This window comes from Physella acuta, unplaced genomic scaffold (assembly GCF_028476545.2).
Source record: "Physella acuta isolate Inbredline_101_S28 unplaced genomic scaffold, ASM2847654v3 ptg001498l, whole genome shotgun sequence".
Classification (NCBI taxonomy): Eukaryota; Metazoa; Mollusca; class Gastropoda; family Physidae; genus Physella; species Physella acuta.
The window spans coordinates 134,928-140,927 of NW_026733013.1; positions in this window are offsets into that span (position 1 = coordinate 134,928).

A 6,000-nucleotide genomic window follows, 5' to 3' on the forward strand; every position below is an offset into this window, starting at 1 on the left:
GTTTAACAGAAGAAGACTAGCCGAATGTATGGGGCATGTGGACTTCTTTACCTGTATATATTGGTTTATTGTGATTATTAAAATTTCGATTAAAAATATTTACAAAACTAATAAGAACATTTTATCTAGTTGATTAGTTTATGACAGTTTGTTGCGTTATTTATATTTTTAGCCTATATGGAGGCAGTTTATGTTTCTGTTTTTAGGTATATTAAAATATTTTGAGCTGTCTTATAGCAGAGTTTTTTCTTTATATAGGCAACAACAGATTACCAACGTGAAGGCGTCAAACATATAGTAACTTTCACTTTCAATGAAATATACAACACATCATGCTGAGCTTTTTTACAAGCAAACAGCAGCTATGCCAAATGACACATACATCACTCCTTATTTTAAGCAAAAATAACTAATTATCGATATATATAAAGCAAAGTGCTCGGGTGCCCGATCGTGCACTTCACGGCGCCGCAGGCGCTTCAAACTTGGCAGGGTCCTGCCTTGGGCAATACAACACGGGGGGGCCGGTGCCGGTTGGTCGCAAAGAGGGGGTCAAAACTGACCTCGACTGACCGGCGCCTTATATGAGCTACATATCGAAATAAATTTCCCACGTAGGAACCTCTTCATAACCTCGGGGGTGGCAAAAAAAACTGATATGTTCGGGCAAATTCCGGAAGAGCTTTAGAACTGACCGGTCCGAATTTTCCCTATATAAACATTGTTAATTTGGTGAAAAACGATGACTATTTTCAAAACAATGTTTTGGAACTTTGGCTCTGTGCATCTGGCTCATTTTTTACATGAACCTGGGCAAATGAATCGGTCTTATGGGTAAACTATCGGTCAGCCTCTGCTCGTACGGCGAGGGCTAAAAAGTGACCACGAGTGAAATTCTCCTTATATGAGCTATATATCAAAAGAAATTTCTCACGTAGGAACCCTTTGAAAACTCTTGTGTACATCGGCCACAAGGGGACAGGAAGAAAATGAATCGGGCTTATGGATAAACTATTGGTCAGCCTCTGTTTGCACGGCGAGGGCTAAAAAATGAACGCGAGTGAAATTCTCCTTATATTAGCTATATATAAACAAAATTGCGAACAATCCCCCTAATATTTTGTGATGGTAACAAAAAAACCTTTATTTCCGAGGGAAAAAAAACATCATGGTCGTTAAAATTGTCCACATGCCATATTTGTGAAAAAAAATAAATTAAACAAAGACTACGTCATTCGTTCAATTTACAAAGAGGTAACTTTTTAAAATATTTTTTTAAACAATTTTAGACTATTTTATAACACAAACAGAAAATGACGAAATATTGCATTCATTTGTGTTATATGAATGTATCCTAATTAAAGTATTGAAATTAATTTTAAAAGTCAATGTAATACTCTTTAACTTCCACCAAAGGGAACATGGCGCCCTTGCCTTAATCTATATATATAAAGCAAAGTGGTCGGGTGCCCGATAGGGCACTTCCCGGCGCCGCAGGCGCGTCAAATTTGGCACGAAGGTGCCTTATGGCGATAGAACACGAGGGCCGGTGACGGTTCGGCAAAAAGTCTACGGAGAGGGGGTCAAAACTGACCTCGACTGACCGGCGCCTTATATGGGCTATATTACGAAAAAAAAATTCCTCCGACGACCCCCCTTGAAATTTTGTGAGGTGGTAGTAGAACACCTTGGGGTGTCACAAAAAACTCGGCATATCTGGGAAAACTTCGTAAAGGGGTCAAAACTGACCAGTTGTATTTCCCTATATAATCTTTGTATTTTATGGGAAAAACAGAGGGTCATTTCAACGCAGACTTTAGGATACTTAAGCTCAGTATATCTGGCTAATTTTTTGCATGCTCCTAGGTCAATGGCTTGACCTTTAGGGAAAACTGTCGGTTACACTCAAAGCCCTCGACGAGGGCTAAAAAGTGACCGCGAGTGAAATTCTCTTTATATGAGCTCTATTACGAAAAAAAAATTCCTCCGACGACCCCCCTTGAAATTTTGTGAGGTGGTAGGAGAACACCTTGGGGTGTCACAAAAAACTCGGCATATCTGGGAAAACTTCGTAAAGGGGTCAAAACTGACCAGTTGTATTTCCCTATATAATCTTTGTATTTTATGGGAAAAACAGAGGGTCATTTCAACGCAGACTTTAGGATACTTAAGCTCAGTATATCTGGCTAATTTTTTGCATGCTCCTAGGTCAATGGCTTGACCTTTAGGGAAAACTGTCGGTTACACTCAAAGCCCTCGACGAGGGCTAAAAAGTGACCGCGAGTGAAATTCTCATTATATGAGCTCTATTACGAAAAAAAAATTCCTCCGACGACCCCCCTTGATATTTTGTGAGGTGGTAGAAGAACACCTTGGGGTGTCACAAAAAACTCGCCATGTCCGGGAAAAATCGGGAAATGGGTCAAAACTGACCAGTCGTATTTCCCTATATAATCTTTGTATTTTATGGGGAAAACAGAGGGTCATTTCAAAACGGATTTTATGGCACTTACGCTCTTTACATCTGGCTCAGTTTTGGCATGCTTATAGGTAAATGGCTTGACCTTTAGGGAAATCTGTCGGTTACACTCAAAGCCCTCGACGAGGGCTAAAAAGTGACCGCGAGTGAAATTCTCTTTATATGAGCTCTATTACGAAAAAAAAATTCCTCCGACGACCCCCCTTGATATTTTGTGAGGTGGTAGGAGAACGCCTTGGGGTGTCAAAAAAAACTCGCCATGTCTGGGAAAAATCGGGAAATGGGTCAAAACTGACCAGTCGTATTTCCCTATATAATCTTTGTATTTTATGGGGAAAACAGAGGGTCATTTCAAAACGGATTTTTTGGCACCTACCCTCTTTACATCTGGCTCAGTTTTGGCATGCTTATAGGTAAATGGCTTGACCTTTAGGGAAAACTGTCGGTTACACTCAAAGCCCTCGACGAGGGCTAAAAAGTGACCGCGAGTGAAATTCTCTTTATATGAGCTCTATTACGAAAAAAAAATTCCTCCGACGACCCCCCTTGAAATTTTGTGAGGTGGTAGGAGAACACCTTGGGGTGTCACAAAAAACTCGGCATATCTGGGAAAACTTCGTAAAGGGGTCAAAACTGACCAGTTGTATTTCCCTATATAATCTTTGTATTTTATGGGAAAAACAGAGGGTCATTTCAACGCAGACTTTAGGATACTTAAGCTCAGTATATCTGGCTAATTTTTTGCATGCTCCTAGGTCAATGGCTTGACCTTTAGGGAAAACTGTCGGTTACACTCAAAGCCCTCGACGAGGGCTAAAAAGTGACCGCAAGTGAAATTCTCTTTATATGAGCTTTATTACGAAAAAAAAATTCCTCCGACGACCCCCCTTGAAATTTTGTGAGGTGGTAGAAGAACACCTTGGGGTGTCACAAAAAACTCGGCATATCTGGGAAAACTTCGTAAAGGGGTCAAAACTGACCAGTTGTATTTTCCTATATAATCTTTGTATTTTATGGGAAAATCAGAGGGTCATTTCAAAGCAGACTTTAGGGTACTTAAACTCAGTATATCTGACTAATTTTTTGCATACTCTTAGGTGAATGGTTTGACCTTTAGGGAAAACTGTCGGTTTGACTCAAAGCCCTCGACGAGGGCTAAAAAGTGACCGCGAGTGAAATTCTCTTTATATGAGCTCTATTACGAAAAAAAAATTCCTCCGACGACCCCCCTTGATATTTTGTGAGGTGGTAGAAGAACACCTAGGGGTGTCACAAAAAACTCGGCATATCTGGGAAAACTTCGTAAAGCGGTCAAAACTGACCAGTTGTATTTCCCTATATAATCTTTGTATTTTATGGAAAAAACAGAGGGTCATTTCAACGCAGACTTTAGGGTACTTAAGCTCAGTATATCTGGCTAATTTTTTGCATACTCTTAGGTCAATGGCTTGACCTTTAGGGAAAACTGTCGGTTTCAATCAAAGCCCTCGACGAGGGCTAAAAAGTGACCGCGAGTGAAATTCTCTTTATATGAGCTGTATTACGAAAAAAAAATTTCCTCCGACGACCCCCCTTGATATTTTGTGAGGTGGTAGAAGAACACCTAGGGGTGTCACAAAAAACTCGGCATATCTGGGAAAACTTCGTAAAGCGGTCAAAACTGACCAGTTGTATTTCCCTATATAATCTTTGTATTTTATGGGAAAAACAGAGGGTCATTTCAACGCAGACTTTAGGGTACTTAAGCTCAGTATATCTGGCTAATTTTTTGCATGCTCCTAGGTCAATGGCTTGACCTTTAGGGAAAACTGTCGGTTTCAATCAAAGCCCTCGACGAGGGCTAAAAAGTGACCGCGAGTGAAATTCTCTTTATATGAGCTGTATTACGAAAAAAAATTTCCTCCGACGACCCCCCTTGATATTTTGTGAGGTGGTAGAAGAAACCCTAGGGGTGTCACAAAAAACTCGGCATATCTGGGAAAACTTCGTAAAGGGGTCAAAACTGACCAGTTGTATTTCCCTATATAATCTTTGTATTTTATGGGGAAAACTGGGTAATTTCTACGCAAATTTTAGGGTACTTACTCTTTGTATAACTGGCTAATTTTTTGCATACACCTCTATAGATAGATGGGCCGTATGGAAAACCTGTTGGTCAGCATTAAAGCCCTCGAAGAGGGCTAAAAATGACTGCGAGTGAAATTCTCATTATACGAAATTTAGTCAATTGGTCTATGAGCAGGGGAGGTAACTTTTTAATGTAACAATTTTTTAATATTTTGTAAACTCTTTTTAAGAAAAAACAAAAATTATAAAGTATAGCATTGTTTTAAATGGATATTGTGTTATAAATTAAGTTTTGTATTGTATTGAAATTGTAAAATTAATTGCAAAAGTAATTTAATATAATATTTGATTGATAATTTTTATGAAAGCCCTTTCAGTTCTAATAACCTTGCGAGTAATAAGTTGCGAATATTCTATCAATTTAAGGGTACTAAAAAAGTACCCCACTCTATAAATTTAGGCCCTAAGCATTTAACATAACAGCCAATCGCCTATTAATTAATCATTCAATTTCTCAACTTTTTTGAAAACCTAAGCGAAGCTAGGCAGTATGCCTAGTAAGTTAATATATCCACTGTGTTGATGGTGATCAGAGTTTTGATGTCCGAGCATTAGCAGTCGTCGTGTTGTACCATTTTTACATAGTTTAGTGGGTCTAGTGGCCTTAAATATATGAAAATTGTAGTATTAGGACTTGTTATGAAACAAGAAATTTTAAAAAAAAAAGATCAATTCTGTGCAATATACTAATTCTTTAGCTCTTAAAATTTCGGCAAGAGAATCGTCTTCCACCCACCCACTTTCGTACTTATGCTATTTTACTGATCGGATAGCGATTCAAGAATCCGTGATATTTATTTCTCTTTAATACAGTGATCCAGGCAAGATGTAATCAAGTAAGTATCTGATCTTTCAAGCTGAAGTCGAGAGAATCGTAAGAATCTTACAAGGAACTAAGTCGCGTCAATTCTTAACAAAACTGGCAAGTGACATTGTACATCACGCGTTAATATAATCTATATATATAATTCTCCTCTTCGAGCCGTTAGAAAACAAGCTGCAAACGCTCTCCCTACCTCCCCACCCCTACATGGTTTTAGTGAGCTGTGTTCACTCTAAATGTTTACAAGCAGAGCCAACGATTTTAAACGTAGGGGGGGGGGGGGGGGAGGGGGGGGAAGGAAGGGGGGGGGGGGGTTATGGTCCTTAACGAGCTACTTATAGTGTTTTAAAGAAATATTTTCAGTGTCAGCGTTGGTACTGTCGAATTCACAAATTATGAATTATTGAAAATTAGAAACAACTATAGCGGCGTATGTTATGCCGCGGGCCGGCTCGTTGGTTTATATTCTAAGTGTTAAACGATTTATCTAATCACCGTTCCGGTGTAAATCCTTTCCATATACATTGGCTGGCCACGCACCATACTTTTTTTTAGTTGTTACACAATACGC